The sequence below is a fragment of the Tenrec ecaudatus genome, chromosome 2 (genome assembly GCF_050624435.1).
Source record: "Tenrec ecaudatus isolate mTenEca1 chromosome 2, mTenEca1.hap1, whole genome shotgun sequence".
Classification (NCBI taxonomy): Eukaryota; Metazoa; Chordata; class Mammalia; order Afrosoricida; family Tenrecidae; genus Tenrec; species Tenrec ecaudatus.
Window position 1 is genome coordinate 30,155,181 of NC_134531.1, and position 23,892 is coordinate 30,179,072.

The window sequence follows — 23,892 nt, forward strand, 5'->3', positions numbered from 1 at the left end:
ACTTTACCAAGCGTGACATCCTTCTGGGGGGACCGTCCCTCCTGAAAACAGGCCTGGTCATCTGTGCTTCTAAGGAGCATTCCGGCTGGACTTCTCCTGAGACAGGCGTGTTGTTCTTCTGGCAGCCCGCGGGCCACTCACTGTTCTTTGGCCACACCATCATTCAAGTGCATCCATTTTTCTGTGGTCCTCCATATTCTCTGTCTGGATTTCATGGCATACGAGGGGACTGAAAATGCTATTGGGGCAGGTGCACCTTAGTTCTCAAAGTAGTATCTTTTCTCTTTAACAAAATATATATATGATAGGGTACTTAACCTACACACAAACCAAACTCACTGCCATCGAGTCGATGCCAAATCACAGTGACCAACTCACAGTTCACGGGGTAGACCTGCCCCTCTGAGTTTCTCTTTACAGAGAGTAGAAAGCCCTGCCCTTCTCCCGAGGAGTAGCTGGTGGTTTTGAACTTCAGACCTTGTGGTGAGAGGCCCAGTGCAGAACAACTACACTGGTAAATATGTAAATATGATATAGATGCCACTCGCAATCTAGTCTTAGATCAAATTTGGCTTCCAAGTTTGGAACTGAATTAACCTCTCTGGTCTGCCCAGGTTGCTTCACCTGCACTGCCCTGGGAGTGCTACACCCTTGTCTTTGATGAAGAGAAGCTGTAAGAAACGGCCACGTCGACCCAGTTTCCCCATTATTGCAGGATGTTGTTTACAGTCATTGTCCTCTAGGTCACTCCGTGCCCCCCTATGAACCTAATGGGAAATGCACATGCGAATATAATCTATAGCCACCCAGTGAGACATAACCCTTGTGAAAACCGCAGGTGCCGCTCACTCTGGGCTGCAGTAATTGGTGAGTTCCGCTATGATGGTGCCTGGCGGAGTTCCCTTAACACAAGACTTTATGGATCTAATAAAAAAACGAGTGGAGGGAACTCTGCACTTTACACTCTATCGTAAACTTGGACCTCACTGAGTTATGCTGCCTGGCACTGCTGGCCAGTGAAGTTGTGGAAGGCTTGGCTGTTTAGGACTCAGGGACTCGTTTTGTCTTCTTCCACCCCTTACTTCTTTAAGAGCCCTTGTTGGCCTCGGGGCTACATGCTGCTCTTGCACTGCTCTGGTCTGAACTGGGTTTTCCTGGTGGTTATGCGTTGCACTGCAAACCGCAAGGTCAGCAGTTCAAACCCCCTAGCTGCTCTCCTCCTGTTTTCTTAATCCTCTTGGTCGCCGGGACCACTGGGGGAGGTAGGTGGCCTTCGCTCCTTTTGGGACCAGGAGAGGAGACTCAGATCCTAACAGTAGTTGCCTTGGACCATTTCTGGTCTTCCACGTGTCAGAATTTGACATACAACACCCACCTAAGTGTTCTGAATTCCAGCCGAGTGTTTTTCCCCTGCCCCATCAGGCGACTTCTGGTTGGTTATTCCTGGCATCCTCGATGCTGACTCCTAGCCACCCTATAGGGTAGGGTAGAACTGCCCTTGGGGGGTTCCGGGACTGAAATTTTCATTCTCTCTCTCTCTCTCTCTCTCTCTCTCTCTCTCTCTCTCTCTCTCTCTCTCATGTGCCCTAGGCATGACGCAGCTCTGGCAACAATCCAAGCTTCAAGCTAAGATGAACAAAGTACTTCAAGTTGGATCTGTCCCTGCTTCTAAGAGCACCACCACCAACCGGGTGTCTCTGCCCATAGCCAGGGGTCCGGACCTGTAACTCTTCATGGGAGTAGAAAGCCCCGTCCTTCTCGCACAAAGAGGCTGGAAGTTTGGAACTGCTGACCTTGCCGATCGCAGCTCAACACAGGGACTAAGCACCACGTTTGCAGGGGAGGACAGTGCCTGCTACCCTGACCGGACCTCTGGTCCTGCCAGGGACAGACGTGTCCCGTGCACCATCTCATCTGGTGGCCCCACAGGCCAACCAGGAGGCTGCCCTGCTGTCCGGGTTTATAAAGCACGCGTGAACAAGGCAGCTCTGCCAGGTCACACTGGGCCACGGGAGGCCGGGGGTTTGAAGGCAGGAGGACGCCACTCCGGAGCCGGCAAAAGCCCCACCCTCCAGCGAGCTGCACTTCCAGAGGGCAGCGATCAAAGGGCCGGAGCTCCTGTGATGTCCCCGTGGGGCCGCCCTAGAAGCGGCTGTCCCGCCTGCGGACCTCGCCCGCAAAGCAAGCAGGGCTCGTTCAAGGCGCCGGCCTCTGTGATCTCGGTGGATGCCAGGGGGCAGGGTCGCCGTCACAGCCGCGTGTCCCCACTCACGCTGCCCCGGAGCGGCGACCTCAGCTCTGTGATGTGCCCCGCAGTCTCCTGGCCGCCTGCTAGAAGCCGGGCTCAGATGGTAGTAATGAAACACACACTCCGGCACCGGCCCTTTGCAGCCCGGGAACTATTTGGGGAAGTGTGTGAGTCCGCATCGACTCACTGGTAGTGAGTTTGGCTGGAATCGTTACCTTTAAGTGCCTTCCTTTTATCTTTTAGGGGTTTCCCCCCAAGTGTTCAAAGGCTTTCGTTGTAAGATATGCTTTGGGATTACAATAAACCAGGCTAAATATTCCCGGAAAATAGTCAAAGAAGGAGTTTTACAAAACAACCTTAACACCTTCAAAGTACTCTCCGTTACACGTAACACATTTGTCAAATCTGTGCTTCTGTTCTCAGAAACATTTTTCAAACTCATCTATTTGGATGGCCGACAGACAGCAACTCCCTGGTTGGTTGGTTGGTTTCTTCACCTCTTCAAATTGCTGTCTTTTTAAGTCCCTCTTCATTGGAGGAAACAAAAAGAAGTCACACGGAGTGAGGTCAGGAGGGTAAGGGGTGTGGAGCAAGAGAGGCATGCTGCTGCTTGCCAAAAGCTGGCTCACCGAGATGGCTGCGTGAACAGCTGCATTGTCGTGGTGGCGAAACCAGTGCCCCGTCTGCCACAAATCAGACCTTGTTTGTTGCACACTGTCATGCGATATTTTCAGAACCTCTACATAGAAAGCTTGATTAACAGTCTGACCTGGTGGAATGAACTCCAAGTGCACTAGCCCCCGCCCCTCCCGCCCCCATATCAAAAGAACAAATGAGCATTGTCTTGATCTTTGATTTCACTCAAGAGCTTTTTATGGGTGAGCTGATGATAGTGTTTTCCACTGGCTTGATTGATGTTTGCTTTCAGGGTTGCAAGAATAGCACCACTTCTTATCATCAGTAATGACCTTGGGGACAAGGTCTGGATTTCTTCAGAAATATTCTTTTAAAATACAGCATGGTTCCGGTCTGAAGCACTTTTTGCTGACCATTAAGGACCCAAGGCACACATTTTGAAGTGACCCTTCTCATTCTCAAATCTTCCCTTAAAATTCACTGAGGGTCCAGATGACTTCCCCATCTCTTCAACGGTCCGCCATGAGTCTTTGTCGACATTTTTGTCCGTTCGGGAAGTTGACGGATGTCCAGAACAAAGTTGTCGTCAATCAGCATTCCACCTTTTGGGAAAGGAGAAAACCACTCAACCCCCTTGAGTTTTCCCCATAGCGCTGTCCTGGTAAGCTCTGTTCACCACCACAATCATTTCTGCAGCAGCTTTCCCAAGCAAGAAACAAAATTTCACAGCCACATGCTGTTCTCTTAAATTGGCCATCACAGAAACTGAGGCTTGAGCGAAACTGCTTTTATGAAAAACTTCTCTGTGACCAGAGGGAAACTTCCCAGGCGACGCCGATGGGTGCACTGACTCAGAGTAAGTTACTCCGTGCTTACCTAGAGGGGGAAACGTGTCCTATGAAAGTACTGCCCAGTGGAGCTGTTTCCCAGTTTGTTTGGTTGTTTTGGGGGGTGGGGGGTCACCCTCTCCTATGTCCACATTCTTAACGTTAGGAGACCGCCTGGGGCTGTGGTAAGTGCTGGGCTACTAACCCAAAGGCCAGTGGTTCGAGCCCACTAGCTGCTCGGCTGTAGAGAGGTGAGGCCGTCTGCTTCCATCCATCTTCACAGTCTGGGAATGTCCTTGGGCAGCTCCACTCTGTTCTGAAGGGACTTAGGAGTCAAAATCGACAGGGGCAGCAGTTTATGTGTTGCTAATCCAAAACAAACAAAACAAAAACACGACGTGCCATCAAGTGGATGCTGACTCAGTGACGTACAGGTCTGGGGAGACCTGCCCCTGTGTGTGTCAGAGACTGTAATGTGTTGCAGAAGTAGAAAGCTTAGCCTTTCTCTGAGCCCCGGCTGATGATTTCAGACAGCCGACTTGTTGTCAGCCGCCCTGCGTGGAACCAGGACTCACCGACCCCCCCCACCCCCAACCTCCAACCAGGGCTCCCACTTGTGAGTAGGATCTTGTACTTTCTTGGTGGGCTGACTCCCTGCGAGACTGAAGGTCTCGGTTTTTGTTATTCCATCCCAGCTCTCAGCAACACCTGGAAGAGAGCCCTCCGTTCACCACTAAACCGCTGCCTTTGAGTGGATTCCAACTGCTATCGACCCTGTAGAACAGCGCAGAGCAGCTCCTTAGGGCTTCCGTGACTGTATGTCTCTATGAGAGCAGACAGCCTCGTCCTTTGCCCTCAGAGCAGCTTGTGGGCTTGAACCTCTGACTTTGAGATTAGCAACTCAATGCCTGGCCCTCAGTGCCACCACAGCTCCCTCAGTTCACTCCTAGATACCCATTACAAGCAACTCCACAACTCTTGCAGCCGTGGCTCTATTTAGGTTCTTTACAATGATAAAATACGACTAATAGAGACCGCCCTTCCTGGAGGGAGATGCTGCGGACTGGCGTGCTTTGAAAACCAGATGTTGCCATGAAATGGGAGCTCGCCCCACCCCCGCCCCCAGAGCCTGGTGCAGAGCTGTCACCAAGGTCAGTGCTCCTGGGATGCCAGCTTTCGCCACAAAGGCACTGTGCTGGTGGCCAGATGATCTGGAAGGAGCGTAGAGGGCGCTGCGGCTGTCAGTTTGCCTGTGGCGGGCTATGTGTAAACACTGAAGTGCCCAGGACCAGCATGGCCACCCAGACCCACTGCTCTCAGATGCAGGGATGGTGGGAAAACCAACAGCGTGCTTTCAGCACGCGCTCCTTCCTCGTGACTTCTTCAGCCTTCTTAAAGCAGCAAGAAGGCAAACAATGCCTGCCGGCCAAATCCAGCCCGCCTTCTGCTTTTTATGCACCCTGGGCTGAGAAAGACGTTTCATATTTTTTTAATGGTTAAAAAACATCCGAAAGAAAACAAAACCCACACCGTTGCCAGCAAGCCCGGTCCATCTCAGGATGGGCTCTCGTGCCTCAGAGTAGAACTGCGCTCCACAAGGCCTTCTGGGCGCTAATATTGACAGAAGTGGGTTGTCAGACCTTTCTTCTGCGGCACCACTGGGTGGGTTCAAAGTGCCCACTGTCATCCGGCTGCAGTGCACAAACCACGTGTGCCACCTAGGGATGACAACGGAAGAAGAATCCTCTGTGACTTCTGAACGTGACAGGAAGTTCACGTGTCTGTGTTGCCCTCGTTTCTGAGTGCAGCTGTGACAAACATAGCCCACAAATCAGGTGGCTTTACAGAACAGGAGTCTATGTCCTTACCGTTTGGGAGGTGAGAAGCCCAAGTAGGGCATCCGTTCCAGGGATGGACCTGCGTGTCAGTGGCCGAGTTCTTTGGCTCCTCGATGCTCTCTGCTCCTATCTATCATCTATCTCCCACTACTCCCACCAGTTTCACAGAACACCACTCAGAAGGCTTTAGCAGCTCTGGGGACACAGTGGGTTATGAGTTGGGATCCCAACCAGAAGATCAGCAGTTTGAAACCAACAGCCTCTCCAAGAGAGAAAGATGAGACGTTCTACTCCCATCAAGCAGCATGGTCCAGAGGCTCACACAGCAAGTATGCCCTGTTCTAAAGGGTCACTATCGTTGGAATCGACCCAAGGCGGCTTTCTGAGTCTCTGAAGGGATTAGGTTTGGGGCCTGTCCTACACCAGTCTGACTTCCCTTACAAGACAAGAGAGCCCACATTTCCCAACAGCAGGGCAAGGTAACTCAAAACCCAAACTCACTGCCTCCAGTCCGTGCTGACTCACAGGAAAGGGTAGAACTGCACCTGTGAGTTTCCAGGACGGTATCTCTCTCTCTCTCTCTCTCTCTCTCTCTCTCTCTCTCTCTCTCTCTCTCTCTCTCAATTTTAATCATTTTATTGGGAACTCTTAGAGATACCATAATATTCCATAATTCAATCCTATCAAGCAGTATTGTATAATTGCTACCACTATCAATTTCAATACATTTTCTTTCTTCTTGAACTCCTTGATATCAACTCTTTTATCCCTTCCATCCCCCACCCCATGCCCCAGGAAGCCTTACTCTTTTTCCCCTATAATAGTTTTTGGGTTTTTGCCCTATCTTACAAAATCCAATATATCCATTCACATACAATCTGTTGCTCGATCCCATTGAGTGGGGTTATACAGTCATCAATGCTGTCAGCTCCCTATTCCCCCCTCTCCCACCCTTCTTCCATAACCATAAGAGTAAGGGGAGGAAATATTAAAAAACTAGAGGATAAGTATGTGGTTCATCAGTGCCATTTTCATCCCTTCTGCGTGGCCCTTCTGAGAGGGGCTGTCCAATTATCTTACAGGTGGCCTTTGGGTGTACTACATCCATGCCTCTTCACGTTGATTTGGTTGCTTGTTTTTGAACTTCTCTTTGTTTGTTTGTTTGTGAACTTCTGATACCTCTTCCTGTCGATACCTTATGATCACACAGGCTGGTGTGCTTCTTCCATGTGGGCTTTGTTGCTTCCCTGCTAGATGACCACTTGTTTAACTACAATCCTTTAAAACACAAGATGATATGTCTTTTAATAACCAGACATCATCAGCTTTCTTCACCACATTTGCTTAGGCACCCATTTTGTCTTCAGCGATCATGTTGAGAAGGTATCATACAATGCCGCACTATTAGAACAAACCATTTTTGAACTGAGGTAAGATTTAAGTAGAGGCCCAAAATCCATCTGCTGCCTTGTTGCATTTGCATATACATACATACATACATACATACATACATACATAAACAAATATACATAAATTATACATTTTTATATTTTTGTTCCTCTGTTCTTTTGTCTTTCCTCCTACCCCACTCTTATGTTTACCCATTGTTCAACAGTCAGTAATTCCTCTCGGATACAATTTGATTGATTAAACATGACCAGAAAAGCTACACCCTCCTCGCCATCTGTTTTAGAACACGTACTGTTCCCCTGTACCTGGCATTGTTGCCTCCCCACTCACCTCCTCCCTCCATGGCCCCCAGGCACTGTCAGACCAGTCCTTGTCTCCATAAGATTGCCTAATCCTGCCTATCTTGGATAGAATAAACACCCCCCAAAAAGAAAGAAAGAAAATGCAGATAGTCACAAAACTAACAGAGATCCTGACATAGAAGAGATGAATATCTCTCTGTTAAATAGAGAGAAGGGCATCTTATAAACCATCAGGGACTGTAAACTCTTTACAGGAGTAGAAAGCCCTATCTTTCTCCCTGGGAGCGACTGGTGGTCTCAAACTGCTGATCTTGCAGATTGTAGGCAAACGCATAACCACTGTGCCGCCAGGGCTCTACCAGAGATCCTTACAGATCAGTAAATAAACACCAGTAAACCCATGGTTGCCTCGCTTACTGGGCCCTATGTCCTTGATTGGAAACCTGAAGAGGATTTGATATGATAGGAAGGTGCCGTGTGGTTGGGAGAGAGGAGATGCCAGTCAACCCTAGAAGGAGAATCTTTGATGAGGTGAAATGGTTCACTGCAGATTAGTAACTAAGCACAAGTTAGCCTGTGCCTCCCTCGAGTATTGGGTCACCCAACACTGCCAAGCAGGGTCTTCCATAAGGGGAGAGGTAAAGACTTCAACAGCTTTCTAGTGGACATATTTCCATCTACAAAAAAAAAACTCTAAAGTTTTGAATTTTTATCAATAAAAATTTGAAGGAAATAGCTTTTCTTTTTTGGTATATAAATACCTGTATCATATATAGTTTTTGAAATTCTGCCTTATTGCCACCCAGTCTAAAACAAGGACTATGTGAGACTTGACCAAAAAACCCTTTGCTGAGCCCTGTCTGAAAGCTTCCCTCTACCTGTGCAGTCAGGTGTCGGTAGAAGGTAGTCCATAGGTGCCACGACACTAAGGGGCTTCATCCGCACTGAGACTGCCGCAGGGTCCATGAGAGATGGAGAGGACGAGAGGGCAGAGGGGCAGTATAGGACGCAGCGAGGATGGAAATGACCAAAGGGGGCAATGTGGATTCGATCTTCTTTATGAGCCATTTTAATTTGTTCTATTTTTCAGTATTTTCTGCTGTCTTTTCTATTGAGGTTTTTATATTTTACTTTATTGTTCTTGTTAGTTAGTTTCTTTGCTTTTTAATGTTGTTCTGTATGAGATTCAGGATAGGTAAATCTATGGCAACAGTAACTGGATTAGCAGTTCCTAGAAAGTAGGACAGGGAGGTTGGGGGAGAAATGGGGAGTGAACAACGATGAATACAAGGAAGAAAATGTTCCCCGACTGATGGTGATGATGACGGTACAGCTCTTCATAGTGTGAATAACCTATGGGACTGCATGATATGTGAATTATATGGCAATAAAGCTGTTGGGAGGGAAAGGAGTTGGGGGTGAGGGATGAGAGGAGAAATGGAAAGAGTGGAAGAGGCCATTTCTCATAGGACAGCACTCAGAAGGGCTTAGGTTTAGGGCCTACCCCACACTAGCCTGGGCTGATTTACATGACAAAAGAAAGCCCTGTTCACACACAGACATGACCCAGACATGGCCAAGCCCTGCATGTGGGCTCAGGCCACCCCACCGGCCCCTCCCTCAACCTGTGGTTCTTGGCACTTGCCTTCATTCCATCACTCCCTCCCTTCTCCGATCCAGAGGATGTCACTCCTGGGAATGTAGTCTCTTGGGAGAAATAGAAGAAGAGGATGTGTAGTGCTGATCATGTAGCCTTTTCTGCACCAAGCACCCTGGGGGTGGGACCCTAGCAGAGCAATGGTGAAGTGCTGAGCCACTAGCAGAAAGGCTGGGGATTGGAACCCCGCAGCACCTTCACAGGAGAAAGTTTTCCCATAAGAATTAAAAACACCAAAAAAAACCCTCCCTGCCAGTGAGTTGATTCCGACTCACAGTGACCCTATAGGGCAGGGTAGAACTGCCCTGGTGGGTTTCCAAGACTGTAACTCTGTAGGAGTAGAAACTCTCGTCTTTCTCCTGATGAGTGGCTGGTGGTTTCAAACTGCTGACCTTGAGGTTAGCAGCCCGGCTCATCACCCACCCCATGAGAGCTCCACCCCATAAAGATTACGATCTAGAAAACTTCTGCCACAATTGTCCCTCTCACATGGGGCCGCTCTGAATGGAAGTGGACTTGGTGGCACTGGGCAACAACCACAGCCCCTGTGGGTGGGGGCAGTAGGGACTCAGGGGTAAAACTCTCTTTCCACATGGGCAATGCACCCCGGTCACAGCGGCAGAGGCCTGCCTGTTGTTAGCTGTTGAACCAGGGAAGACTAGGCAAAAAGGCCTGGCTATCCACTTCCAACAATCAGCTGCATACACAGCTATCCAGTCCACAGCCATCGTGGGATGTACAAAAACCACAGAGCTTGCCTTGCCTGTGAGTCCATTTCCCCAGCTCACCTCTGTCCCCTCCCTCCCAGACCAGCTGCACATCTTCCTCCCTCACTGCCTGTTCCCCTGCTTTGGAGCACCGGAGCCTCATTTTCAGACTCCAGCTCCCCTGTGTTCCCTCTGAGCTCTTGCTCTCCTTTCCTGTGAGGTTCAGTGTCCCCCAGACCCTCCAATCTCACAGTTGTACCCTCACCACTTAACTCTGCCCGGAGGTTTACCAGTAATTTCCCTCCCTGGAGCAGGGGTCACCCATGAGAGAGGAGGTTTCCCGGACACACACGCCCTGGAGAGTGTGTGGAGCAATGAGTGCTCTCATTAGTGGGTTGAGGAATTGCCAAGTGCTGCCGTGGCTTTCTGGATTTCTTGCATAGGAGGACCCAGCCGAGACATGTCGAGACCCACGCTGCAGGAGATGAGGGACCACGAGTGAGAGGCATCTTTTTCCTGCTGTTCCCGGAGTCCCAGCACGTGCAGTTAGCTGCGGCCACACTGGGCCAGTCCAGCACCAAAGCAAAAGGCTGTGGTTCTAGGTAAGGTTTGAGGACGGTGAGAGCTGAGCATCTGCCCCAGCCTTATCTAGCGTATCCTTTCTGTTTGCTAGCATCCTGGTGGCACAGTGGGGTAAGGGAGGGGCTGCTAACTGAAAGGTGGGTGGTTTGAGCCCACCAGCTGTATTGAGGGACAAAGTTGAGGCTGCTTCCACAACGCTTTAAACCTCAGAAGCGCTATGTTCTACTTGGTCCTATGGGGTCAGTATGCGTCTGAATCAACCCAACAGCAGTGGGGCTTGCTTTCATTCAGATGTGCAACATCGAAAGGAAACTGCTGAATGTAACCACAGTCAGAGACGGACCCCTGAGAGCTGGAGGGTAGACCTGTTGCCAGCTGCCGTCTGCTCAGCCCACAGCTCTTGGTGACCGCAGGTCCAATGGGGCTGGATCACTGATTCCTAAAGAGCTTCTGTTGTTGATTTTCAGAGGAGATAGCCAGGTCTTTCTTCCTAGTCTGTCTGTCTGTCTAGAAGTTCCGCTGAAATCTTATTCGTATAAAACGAATGCGCTGTTGAGTCAAGTCCCATTCGGAGTGAGCCCGCTTCAGAGGGTGTCCCCAGGCAGAGCACTGGTGGCAGAGTAGGTCACCTACTGGACTGTTAACTGCTGGTCAGCACCTGGAAGCCACCAGCCACTTGGGGGAGCTTTCTGTTACCATGAAGTGTTCCAGTCTCAGAAACCACTGGGGCCTTTCTACCATATCCTATAGGGCCACTGTGAGGCAGACTAGGTCCGGTGGTTTCAAACCTGTCAATCAAGTGGTAGCTGATGACACCACCATGGGGCTGTGACCTTTTGTAGGAGTGTGAGGGACTCTGGACATTACCTCCCTCTCTCTGTCACTTCACCTTCTCCCTTAGCCAGACTTCATTGAGACTCTGTGTCTGCCACCAAGGGTGGCCCGGTGGAGGCTGTCCAGCCCTGATACCTGTTGACAGCCTGCTCTGTTCCCACCCAGCTTGCAGCCTTGCAGCTCTGCGCTCACTGGCCTGGGATCTCCCTGCTTCCTGGGATCTTAATGCCTTCATTTAAAACTTCTGTGTCACCAGGCTGCAGCTATGAGTCTGAAGAGGGATGTCGGGACTAACGTTGGCAGCATGGACTTGAGTTGGACCGGCCTGGGACGCCTTCTTGATATATCATTATGTCTTGCTAGAAAGCTCTTTCTTATACAAAAGCGAGTGTCCTGGATTTGTTCCTCCAGACAACCCAGCCTAAGACAACTCCTTTTGTTCAACATCACAAAACCAAACTCAAACCCATGGCCAACAAGTGTATTCTGGCGCCCAGCGACCCTGTATAGGGCCTGTGGGGCTGTGCGCGTCTTTCCAATAGCACACAGCTCTGCCTGTCTCCGGAGGAGCTGGGGTGGGTAGAACGGTTAGGCTTGCAGTGGGCAGTCCAAGGCTGGCCTGACAGCACCACCAGGGCCTCTTCTAAAACCAGACCGAACTCACTGCCATCGAGTCAATTCTGACTCCTAGCAGTCAGGCTAGAACTGTCTCTGTGGGGTTCCCAGATGGCAGCTCTGGAAAGGAGAAACAAGCCACATCTTTCTCCCAAGGAGCAGCTTGTGGTTTCGAACTGTTGACCCTGTGGTTAGTAGCCTAACATGTAACCACGACACCACCAGAAAGCCTCCAGGCAATTTATAGCAAACCAATAACCACCATCGCCAGACAGCTATGGTTATGTATGAGGTGCATTGGCAGGGGCCAGGACCCAGATCTCCTTCCCAGAAAAGAATGGGTTCTCCCACTGGACTCCCACAGCCATCTGGGAAGGCACACTCCGGGTATTTAATGATGGGGTTCAGAGGTGGGGAATAGGGACACCGGAGGCGCTGGAGAGGCTGCAGCCAGAGAGCAAACAGAGCCAATGCAGTCCCGCAGAGGGCACAGCCTCCTGTAGAACCAGCGGCAGAAGGTCACTGATGGCTTCTCCTTCGCCTGGGACACATTGTCAGAAAGTGCCCCGAGCCCTTACAGAAACGGAGTAAAATCCCGCTGATTAGCACAGCGACAAGGAGGGGGCTGTGGGGCCCATTGCTCGGCCCCTCCCGACACTCTTTCTGGCTGTTAGGCATTCACCAGAATATCCCTCTCTTTCTGCTGCTGCTTGTCCTTGCTGAGCTGTTCTTAAGAGGTGAAGCACAATAGGCCCCACCTGCTTGAGGTCCTCTTATCAGAGATGCCTCTGGAAATGTCAAGCTAATCTTTAACAGGGTTAACTGCCCCCACCCCCCAAAACTCACCCATTAAAACACACACACGTTGTCCCTTGTGTTAACTCAGCAAGAGTAGGTGATTTGTAAGTTTCTGAAAATCCTTCCAGCCCTGCTTATTTTGACAAAACTGCTTAACACTTGAAGCAATGAACCTCAGGGCAGAAAAGTATAATCTGCCGAGAAAAACCTTAATCCCCTGTAGTAAACCTCTTTGAATCTCCTCAAACACATTTCGGTGTGCAGGCCTGGAGAATTACGTCCATTGTTTGATCTGGAAGAGAGGCAATTAGGGCCGGCTCTTGATCTTCGCAGTTGAATTCTAGGCAGGGGCCGCTGCTGCGCGCCCTCAGACACCCCGCGGTTATCAGCTCCCAAGGCTGCGGGCGGAGGCGCTCGCTGCACCTTCATTACGGGTTGTTTTATCCCGGGGTTCAACTCGTGATGGGCTAATAATCAGTGCTCACATGATCAGCTTGCGGCGCCTGCCTGCCTTTCTCTCTTAACACCTTCATTTAAAACTTCTTCCTCACCCGACAAGTGCTTCCAGAGGCAGCTCGGCGGGTGCTGGGATGGAGACAGGTGGGGGTCTCGTCAAAGGATGTCTCTGGGCAAGACAGAGTTGGATGCTAGCGGGTGAGGGGGCGGGGAGAGGGTTTTGAGAGAAAGGCCAGTCTTGGTCTTTATTTGCTTACTAACAGCGGCCGTGGAATAGAGGAAGAGGGGTATGTGCTCAATTACCTGAGGATGTACCTGGAAAGGGAGACCTGCGCGGGGTTGACTCCCACACGTGTCAGGAATCCTGACGTCTCTGCTGGGGTTGTCATGCTGCTGCTGTTTGTTAGGCGCCCTGGAGTCAGCTCTGACTTAGCACGCCCCTCTGCACAGCAGAACAAAACTCCGCGGGGTCCTGCACCATCCTCACAGGTGTTTCTGTGCCTGAACCCAGTGAGGCAGCCACCGTGTCCATCCATTGTGGGGGCGGCTTTCCTCCTTTTTACCGCCCCTCCACTTTACCAACACGATGTCCTTCTCCAGGGTCTGGTCTCTCCTGACAACATGTCCAAAGTGTGTCAGGCAAAGTCTTGTCCTCCTTGCCTCTACCGGGCACTTTGGGCCATACTTCTAATACAGAATCTGTTTCTCCTTTTTGTTGTTTACTTTTAAAAAATTAATTTTAATAAGTCATTTTATTGGGGCTCTTGTGGCTCTTATAACAATCCATACATTAATGGTATCAAGCACATTTGTACATATATTGCCATCATCATTTCCCAAACATGTTCTTTCTACTTGAGCCCTTGGTATCAATCAGCTCTTCTTTTCCCCCTCCCACCTTCGCGAACCCTCGATAATTTATAAATTATTTTTATTTTTGTATTTTATGCTGTCTGCTGTCTCCCTTCACCCATGTTTCTATTGTTCATTCCCCTGGAGGGGAAGGGTTGTACATCGATCATTGTGATCAGTTCCCTATTTCTCCTCCTCCTACTTTCCTTCTACACTCATGGTATTGCTACTCTCAGGATTGGTCCGGAAGGGTTTATCTGTCCTGGATTCTGTAGATCCAGCTCTCATCTGTACCAATGTGCATGCTCTGTTGTGCTCCCTTCATGCTAAGTGATGTGTGTGTGGGGGGTCACACCGGACACAATTCCTGCACTGTGTGTCGGTGCTGGCCCCCATAGTGTGGTGGGTTAGTAAGGGGTCATTCTGTCTTGTGGTGAAGCCAACCATACCATCCTCTCAGTGTCTTGGCTCCTCCAAGCGGGAATGTTGTGAAGCTTGGTGGGTCAGGATGCTGTTCTCTCTCTCTCTCTCTCTCTCTCTCTCTCTCTCTCTCTCTCTCTCTCTCTCTCTCTCTCCTCGCTCCCTCCCTCTGTGGTAGTTATGTAATCATTTGTCAATTTGAGGATTAAGAATGTAGGAGTAGAAAGGCAGTACAGACTGGTGGTTAAAAGAGTGTAGGGGTGGAGTCTAGCCTGTCAATCAGATCATAGCCAATGAAGTCGTTGTGTGGGCATGGACTTCTCCTGAGAATTCTGGAAAATCCGGTATTTCCTCCTTGAAGGTGGGAGACACTCTGCTCACACCTTGGGAGACATAGCAGCTGACAAGACACAGGGACCCACCCTGATGCAGCCCAGTGTGCAGAGAGCCATGCAGAGACCCCTGACAGCGTTGAGATGTTTCCAATGCCACTGAATCAAAGGCTTTCTACCCACTGGCCTGTGATCCTCTACATTTGGCATCATTGCATGTGTTTCATGAATCTAAAGAGGACTTTATAGATTATTATCGGACATATGGACTAATATCGGACTTATGAACTTGATCTGGACTGGGCTGGGATGTTCTCTCAATGTTCAATTGGTCTTTTATATAAATCTCTTTCTTATACACATATGTATGTCCATGGATTTGTTTCTGTAGTCTACCCACACTAACACACCCTCCTTCCCCCTTAGTTTGCTCCGGTGTGGTCTGAGAAGACCTGACGTTCTCCCCAGGCTGTGTCTTCAGTGTGCTGCCCTCTGTAGTGCGTTCTTCTGGGAAAGGGGGTCGAAGTAGCTGGGATAGGGGCCAGCCTAGTCTTGCAGATCTCTGTTAGTTCACTGCTTGAGGATGTTGCCCACAAGGCTTGGCACACCAGGCTGAGGTCTGGTCCCTCTCTCCTTTCCTGTGGAGACACCAACAGCACCCTCCCTGTGGTGGATTAGTGTCCTGTTCTCCCCAGTGCCTTTGTCTTTCACCCTTTTTTATTTTTTCTTCCTTCCTGCACTCACTGCCCCTCTTTTCCTCTTCTTTATGTTGGTATGCTGTATGCATCATTGGGCTTAGTCGGCCCCCTGCCTGTGTGCCTGTCCCCCAACCTGTAAATTATCTATTAAATAGTTTTTCTTCTGTTCCCACTGTGTTGATTGGACCTACCTCAGTGAATTCATCTTGTACTTGCCCTTTGGTGCTTGGTTAATTTCGCTTAGCATAATTTCCTCCAACTCTTCCCATGAGACCATGTGCTTCATGTGTTCATCACTGTTTTAAGGGTTGCGTAGTATTCCATTGTGTGTATGAGCCAGAGTTTTCTGATCCACTGGTCTATCGATGGAAATTTAGGTTGTTTCCAGATCTTTGCAATTGTGCTACAATAAACATTGGACTGCAGATGAGTGGTCATGGTCTTTTTATTACTTCTTCTGGGAATACGCCCAATAGGGGGATTGCTGGGTCATAGGTAGCTCAATTTCCATTTGCTTTAGATATCACCAGATCACTTTCCACAGTGACTGTACATATCTACAAGACCCCAGCAGTGGATGAGGGTTCCTATCTCAACACATCCCCTACAACATTTGTTGCTCTCTGATTTTCTGAACTGGGCTATCCTCAGGGTGGTTAGATGGTAACTCATAGTTGTTTCAATTTGCATTCATCTGATGGCTAATGAACAGAAACATTTCTCATATGTTTATGGGATTTCATCCCTGGTGAAACTTCATTCAGGTCCTTTGCCCATCTCCTCAGAGGGCTCTCTGCTTTTTTGTTGTTTGCAGGCTAGGATACTAAAATATTGTATATTTCAGTAATAAGCCCTTTGTCTAATGTGTCATTGCTAAAAATCTTCTCCCACTCTGTAGGTTCTCTTATTATTCTCTTTGTGAAGTCTTTCGATGCGCACAGGTGTTTTAGAGGTGTTTCATCCTCAGTATATCTCATTCATCAATTTCAGCTTCTTCTGTGTGTGTGTGTGTGTGTCCTCCCCTATTTCAGTTAGCCTATGTATTCTCTGTGCCAAGCTTCTCAGGTTTGCCCTGATTCCTCCCTTGATGGTCCTAATAGTCTGGGGTTTTTGAGGTCTGTGATCCACCTTGAGTTTGTTCTTGTGCATGGGGTGAGGTAAGGATCTTGCTTCATTTTTCGGCATGTAGATAGCCATTTTTTCCCGCACCACTTGTTAAACAGAGCATCTGCTTCCTGTTTGATTTTTCGGGGCCCCTATCAAAGATCAGTAGTCTATATGTTGCTCGTTTTATTTCTGAGTAGTCTGTTCTTTTCCATTGGTCTGAGTATCTGTCATTATACCAGTACCATACTGTTTTGATCACTGTGACTGTGTAGCATGTTTTATAGTCAGGTAAAGCAAGCCCTCTGACTTTGTCTTTCTTCTTGGGGAGTTCTCTGCTAATTCTGGGCTTCTTCTCTCTATATATCAAGTTGGTAGTGAGATTTTACTTTTCTTTGAAGAAGGTTGTTGGTATTTGTATCAGTATAGTGTTAAACTTATATAGTACCTTGGGTAGGATTGACATCTTTACTATATTGAGTCTTTTGATCCATGAGCATGGGATATTTTTCCATTTGTGGAGGTTATTCTTGGTTTCTTGCAGTAGGGTTCTGTAGTTTTCCTTATAGAAATCATTTGTTCTTTTGGTTAGGTTTATCCCAAGGTATTTCAATTTGTGCTTGCCTATTGTGAAGGGCACTACCTTTTCTTGATCTCCTCTTCCATGATCTTGTCTGGTGTATATAGCAATCCAATAGACCTCTGTTTATTGATCTTGTATCCAGCAACTCTTCCATGTTTCTCTGTTTCTGTCAACACTCCTGATGTGGAGCTTTTGGAGTTTTCAATGTATAGAATCATGTCACCTGCAAATAACGATAATTTCACCTCTTCTTCCCCCCCGCCCCCCCAGACCAATGCCTCTAATATCCTTTCATTGCCTTATGTTGTTAGCTAGGACCTCCAGTGTGATGTGAATAGAAGTGTGGACAAGGGGCATCCTTGTCTGGTCCCCTTTTTCAGTGGGATTGTTTTTGCCTTTTCTCCATTGACTATGACATTGGCTGTTGGTTTTTCATAGGTAGTTTGTATTAACTTGAGGAATTCCCCTACACGCCTATCTTTTGTGTGTCTTAATTAGGAGTAGGTGTTGGATGTTGTCAAATGCTTTTTCTGTATCTGTTGATTTTATCATGTGGTTCTTACCTATTTTCTTCTCAATGTGATGGATGATGTTGATGGACTTTCTGATGTTGAACTATCCCTGCATTCCTGGAATGAGTCCCACATGGTCATGATGGATGATTTGTTTAATATACTTTTGTAGTCTATTGGCCAATATTTTGTTAAGGATTTCTGCATCAATTAGCTATATCGGTCTGTAGTTCTCAATTCTTGTGGGATCTCTGCCTGGTTTGGGTATCTAGCTTTGTAGAATGAGTTTGTGAGTTTACCATCTTTTTCTATGTTTACAGTTTGTCTAGGATAGGTGTCAGCTCTTCTCTGAATGCCTGGTAGAATTCTCCTGTGAGTACCAGGTGTGGTGGCAGGGGGCTGCATGGGGAGAAGGGAGCTGCTCTCGGCATTGAGTGTCTCAGTCAAACTTTGGGCAGAGCCTAGGGGCTCCAGAGCATGCTAATTGGGGGGGGGGAGGGAGGTGTCACTTCCCTGTCCTAGAGAATACTCTGGATTGCTACCAGAGTTAATTCACTTACCTGAATCCCCCACTCCATATCCTATTCTGTGAATTTACTGATCACCATGGAATCTCGATGCAAGCTGCTTACCTGGGTGCCATCTTGTCAGAGACCCCTGTTTATCCTTTTATTAGTCCATGATACTTTCAATATTCTTCTCTAGCCCCACAATTCAAACTCATCTATTCTTCTACAGCAGTGGTTCTCAACCTCCCTAATGCCGCAACCCTGGAGTACAGTTCCTCATGTGGTGGTGACCCCAAGCACAACATTATTTTTCATTGCTACTTTATAACTGGAATTTTACTACTGTTGTGAATCAGGCCACCCAAGTGAAAGGGTCATTCGATCCCCAAAGGGGTTGTGACCCACAGCTTGAGAACTGCTGTTCTACAGTCTTCTTTATTCAATACCCAACTTTCACATGCATATGATGCACTGGAGAGTACCATGGCTTGGGTCAGGAGCACCTTAGTCATCGAAGTAACATCCTTCGTCTTCAATACTCTTAACAGGTCTTGTGCAGAGACCTAACACAATCTCACATAATCTAACATAATGTGTCATTTGATCTCATGACTGCTGCTTCCATGGACATTGATTGTGGATCCAAATAAGACAAAATCCTTGATAACTTCAACCGTCTCTCTATTTATCATGAGGTTACCTATTGGTCCAGTTGTGAAGAGTTTGATCTTCCTTATACTGAGTTGTAGTCCATACTGAAGGTGACAATCCTTGAGCTTCATCACCAAGTGTTTCAATTCCTGTTCACTTTCAGGAAGCAAGGTGGTGTCATCTGCAAACTGCAGTTTAATAAGCCTTCCTCCAATCCTGATGCCACACTCTTCGTATAATCCAGCTTCTCTGATGATTTTCTCGGCATATAGACTGAACAAGTATCGTGAGAAGACACAACCCTAATGCACACTTTTCCCAGTCTTAAACCATGCGCTATCCCCTTGTTCTGTTCCCACAAGTGCCTCTTGATCCGTGCAAAAGTTCCTCAGGGTCACAATGAAGCATTCTGGAATTGCTGTTCTTCTCAAGGCTATCCATAGTTTATTATAGTCACCATAGTCAATGAAACACTAGTACGCATCTTTCTGGTAGTCTCTGCTTTGAGCCAAGAGCCATCTGACATTAGCAATGGTAACCCTTGTTCCAAGTCTTCTTCTGAATCTGGCCTGAAATTCTGGCAGTTCTCTGTCAATGTGCTGCAACTGTTGTTAGATGATCTTAACGAAAGATTACTTGTGTGTGATGTGATGGCAATGATATTGTTCCAGAGTTTGAGCATTTGTAGGGTCGCCTTTCTTTGGAATGGGCACAAACATGGATCTCTTCTGGTCAGTTGTCTAGGTGGTTGTCTTCCAAATAGCCAAGCGTGTGCTTGCTGAGCTTGCTGGAACACTTCAGGGGGGTATTCCCTCAATTCTGGAGCCCTGCTTTTGGCTCGGGCATGCTGTGCAGTTTGAACGTCTTCCTCAGCACCGTTGGTTCTTGTTCATATGCTAGCCCCTGAAATAGTGGCTGTGGACCAGTTCTTTTTGGTACAGTGATGGTGTATCCTTTCCATTTTCTCTTGATGGTCCCTGTACCAGTTTTCCTATAGAATCTTTTTTGAAAGATTCTGTTTTGGAATGGGTTGTCGTTATTCACCAAACAAGGAGGTTCTTTGGACACGTTATCAAACAGACCTGTCCCTGGAGAAACACATCATGTTCATAAAGTGTCTGGACGGTGAAGAAAGGGGAGGCCACTCAGGGAGATTGACTGACACAGTGGCTGCAGCAATGGGCGCACACACAACACTTGCAATGCTAATGCAGGACCAGGCAGTGTTTAGTTCTGTAGTGTGTAGAGGGTCTCTGTGAGTTGGAATTGTTGATGGCAGTGGTTTGGGTTTTGGCTCTTTCTAGAACCACCATGTAAAACAAGGTGATTGTTCTCTGCAACGGTACCATCAAGCATTGTAACAGTATGGAGATCTCAAACACAGGTGTTTCTGGACCCAGCAACCAACAGCCTTCCTGCAGCCCCTTTGTTACCATTCCATGTAGGATTGAACATGATTATTGTTCTTTTTAGGTCCCATCCAATCAGTTCCTACCCACGTTAGAATGAAACACTGCCCAGTTCTTGTTCCTTTGCTTAAGCCCATGGTTGGACCACATTGGAGACTTGGCACTTTTAAAGTAATGATTATTTCAGGGGCCCAGAATAATAATAATAAAAATCCTCAAATAGACATTTGTCGCACATTCGAAGCTAAAGCTAATGGAACGTTTAGTTCTCAGTCGGGGAATAAATGAGGGACAACTGAAGTGGCACCATGCGAAAACAAGAAGAGGCCTGGTGGTATAGAGGTTACGCATTGGGCTGCAATCCTGGAGGTCTGAAGTTCAACACCACCAGTGGCTCTGCAGGAGAAAGACAAGGCTTTCTAGTCAAATTAAGAGTTAGGCTCAGAAACTCACGGGGGCAGTTCTACCCTGCCTTTCGGGTCGCTGTGAGTCAGCATAGACTCTATGGCAGTGAGTGGGTTTGTTTGTTTGGGGCTTATGAGAAAGGAATTCATCAAATCCAAAAGGTGAGAACTACTTATGAGGGGTGTGTGAGGCCAGGTTCACTAGAGAAACAAATCCAGTGACGCTCATATATATATGTGTGAGAAAGAGCTTTAGATCAAGAAGTAATTACATATCAGGAACACATTCCAGCCCAGTCCAACTCAAGTCCACAAGTCCGATACAATCCCTAAGTCCCTCTTCAGACTCACAGAGCCACATGCAATGCTGCAGAATGCAGGGAGATCGCAGGCCGGGGTGCAGTCCAGTGGATCCAGTAGGGGCAGTAACACCACAGTTCTGGCAACAACTAGGTTCAGGTAGCAGGAAGTTGAAAGCAGAGAGAGGGGGGAGGTTCCCAGGTCTCTCCTTAAGAGAAGGCCACGCCCACAAGGAGTCACCATCAGTTTTATGAATCTTCAAGTGGACACAAGATTATGTAACTACCATAAGAGGGTGTTACGAGCTGCTCATAATTTTGTGGGGCATCACAGTTGTTATGGTTACAAAATAAAACACACCCTTTTTAGAAAATGTATAGAAAATGGAAGAGGGGAAAGTTCCAATGCTGCAATTGGTTTTTAAAATATTTTAGGGAGCCAATAAATAACACGTGAAGCAAATATGGCAGAATGTTAAAGGCACTACCACTGAGTCGATTGCAACTCCAAGACACTTGAATGGACAGGGTAGAACTGCCCCTGTGGGTTTCCCAGACCATAACCCACTACAGGCTAGAAAGCCTCGTCAGTCTCCCTTGGGTGGCTCATAGTTTCAAACCGCTGACTTTGTGGTTTGCAGTCCAACTCGTCACCACTGAGCCACCGGGCTCTGAGCAAATGCGAATAGGCCTGGGGTTTCAATGCAAGTTTTTCACTTTTGCTGCTTATGTTCACTGTATAAAGGCTCTCTCCTCCCACCTGCCATGACCGCCTGGCCACCCCAACAGATGGGCCACCTGCCCTTGCCCGGCTGGCCAAGGCTGGACCTAAGACAGGGGTCCAGTGTAGCTAAGTTCAAAATCTCATGTAGATTTCCATTCTGCTTCCTACCCCAGCATCCCTGTCCTCAGTGCTGTTTCTAAGGCCTCCTCACATGCACCCTCCATCCCCTGTCCTGTCACCTCAGCAGAGAATGTCCTTCCCACCTGGCAAACTCTCTGCTCTTTCCAGGTTCAGCAAGGCAGCCCCTGCAGGAAGCTCTGCCTGTCTGGCCTGCCCCCCTTCCTCGCTCTCCCATGGGCGAAGAAGGCCCATTCTGCAGCTACCCGTCTCCCCAAAGGAGGAACAGGAGGGAACCTTCGGGCTCAGCCTCCATGTGGCTGCTGCGTCCCCAAGCTGCTCTCTGAAGGCTGGCAGGGCTGGAGGTAAGCATCAGCATGGAGCTCCTGGCCCCTGAACCAGTCTGCCCCGCTGGTGGACTGCACTTCTGGCATTTGGGGGGACAATTCCAGGTGTCGGATGCCATTTATGTGGAGCGTGACCCTGAAAAGCACCACAGTACTAGGGAAGGGACATGAACCCCCCCACACACACACTCCCCCCCCCCCCCGAAGGCGTGTTGGCCCAGGCGTTTTTTGACTAGGCACGCAAGACTAATGAAATGAAATGAGTGCTGCCTTGAAAATATTCAAATATCCTCCCTGCTCCTTTGTTTTTGTTCACACCATTTCCAAGACCCCCTAGGGATCCAACGCGCGTTCCTTCCCAGTCCCCCTGCCATCTGCTGCTGAGAAACCTAGAGAAACTGCTCACAGAGCAAGCTGGCACGGGGGCGGGAGGGTGGCAGCTGCTGTTCTCAGCCCTGGGTGACAGCTGTGGCCCCTTGGGTCACACCGACAATGCTCCACGGGCTCCCGTGGCTGCGATGTTATGGAAGCCGGCCACCAGGATGGGGAGGATTAGATGCTGATTTTGACTATCACAGCTTGTCGTCAATGGCTTGAACCACCCTCGGGACCACTGCCATCCAGCCAATGCTTACTCCTAGTGGTCAGATTGTCCCCATGGGTTTCTGAGGCTGTCAATCTTTATAGGAGTTGAAAGCCTCATCTTTCTCCCTAGGAAAGAGCAGCTGGTGGGTTTGAACTACTGACTTTGGGGGTAGCAGCCCAACACGTAACCTACTGGGCCCCCAGGGATCTTCTGAGAGCCCTTAATAAAAAGGTGCTGTTGGTAGATGCCGTGAGTCAGAATTGGCTCCTATGGCCGTGAACTTGCCATATTTTTATTGTTGGTATAAGCTGTCAAGGTGGTTCTTGGTGTACAGCCACCCGTGGGACCGGGTAGAACTTCCCCAAGGAGATTCCAAGGCTGAAATCTTTGCAGCAGTAGACTAGCCCGTTTTCCTCATGCAGACGCTGGTGGGTTAGAACCCATGCCATGACAGCCTCCTAGTGCTTGCATCACCGCTGCGCCATCCCGTTCAAACCAAGCCAACCGCCTCTGCGTGACTCCCACTCACAGTGACCCAGTGTAGAACTGCCAAGGCTGCACATCTCTATGGAAGCAGCCAGCCTCATCCTTCTCTCATGGAGCTGCTGGTGGGTTTCAACGACCAACCTTACTCCTAGCGGTCGGCTCAGTGCTTACCTGACAGCGCCACCAGGGCTCCTCCGAGGGTGATGTTGAAAAAGCCATGCTGCTGTCATCTGAGGGCTAGAGTGGCCCTAACAGTCCTCTCCAGGCAGCCTTTGCTTGCAAGCATTGGCTTCTATAAACCAAGAGCCCCGGAAGAGGACCTGTGTTCATGAGCACATCATTTCTTGAGGATGTGACAGCGTTACAACGGCAACTAACAGCTATCACATGGTGTCATACATTCTATTATGTCCAGAGTTGGCAATATCAGCAATGTATAGGCATATATGTCGTTAGGAGCCCTAGAACAGTGGGTTACGCATTGGGCTACTAACCAAGGTCAGGAGTTTGAAACCACTGGCTGCTCCCTGGGAGAAAAAGGCTTTCTACTGCTGTGAACACGCAATTTGTAGAAGGCCATGGAGGACAGCGGGAGCTCAGCCATCTGAGAGCGTTTAGTCAGATTAAGCCTCTGGCAGTAGTGTCAGATTACAGTAAACTCACGGTGGATGAATTAGAGTAGAACACGGTACCAGGTCAGTTGACCACCCTCTTGACCCAACCTGAATTTGCTCTCGGTTTAAATATTTCTCACTCATTCCAAGCCAGACATTTTTTTTCTGGATTATTTTAATTTTGCTGGTTGCCTTGTCTTTCTTACTCTTTATTTTTATCTTATTAATTTCTTTATTGGTTTTCCATTGGTTTTTCTATGAAGCACAGAAGTAGTAGATGCATAGACAATAACTGATGCAATGGTTTATGGGGTGCGGGGCTGGGGAGCAAATGA

At 48.5% G+C, this 23,892-nt stretch overlaps 1 non-coding gene across 1 annotated transcript; it reads right to left on the reverse strand.

Annotated features, from left to right (window-relative positions):
* Positions 1 to 1,577: 1,577 nt before the first annotated feature.
* LOC142441649 (small nucleolar RNA SNORA48) lies at positions 1,578 to 1,716 on the reverse strand. The gene has a single exon (XR_012783009.1). It is a non-coding gene; the product is annotated as a small nucleolar RNA SNORA48 (small nucleolar RNA).
* Between the last annotated feature and the right edge of the window lie 22,176 nt (positions 1,717 to 23,892).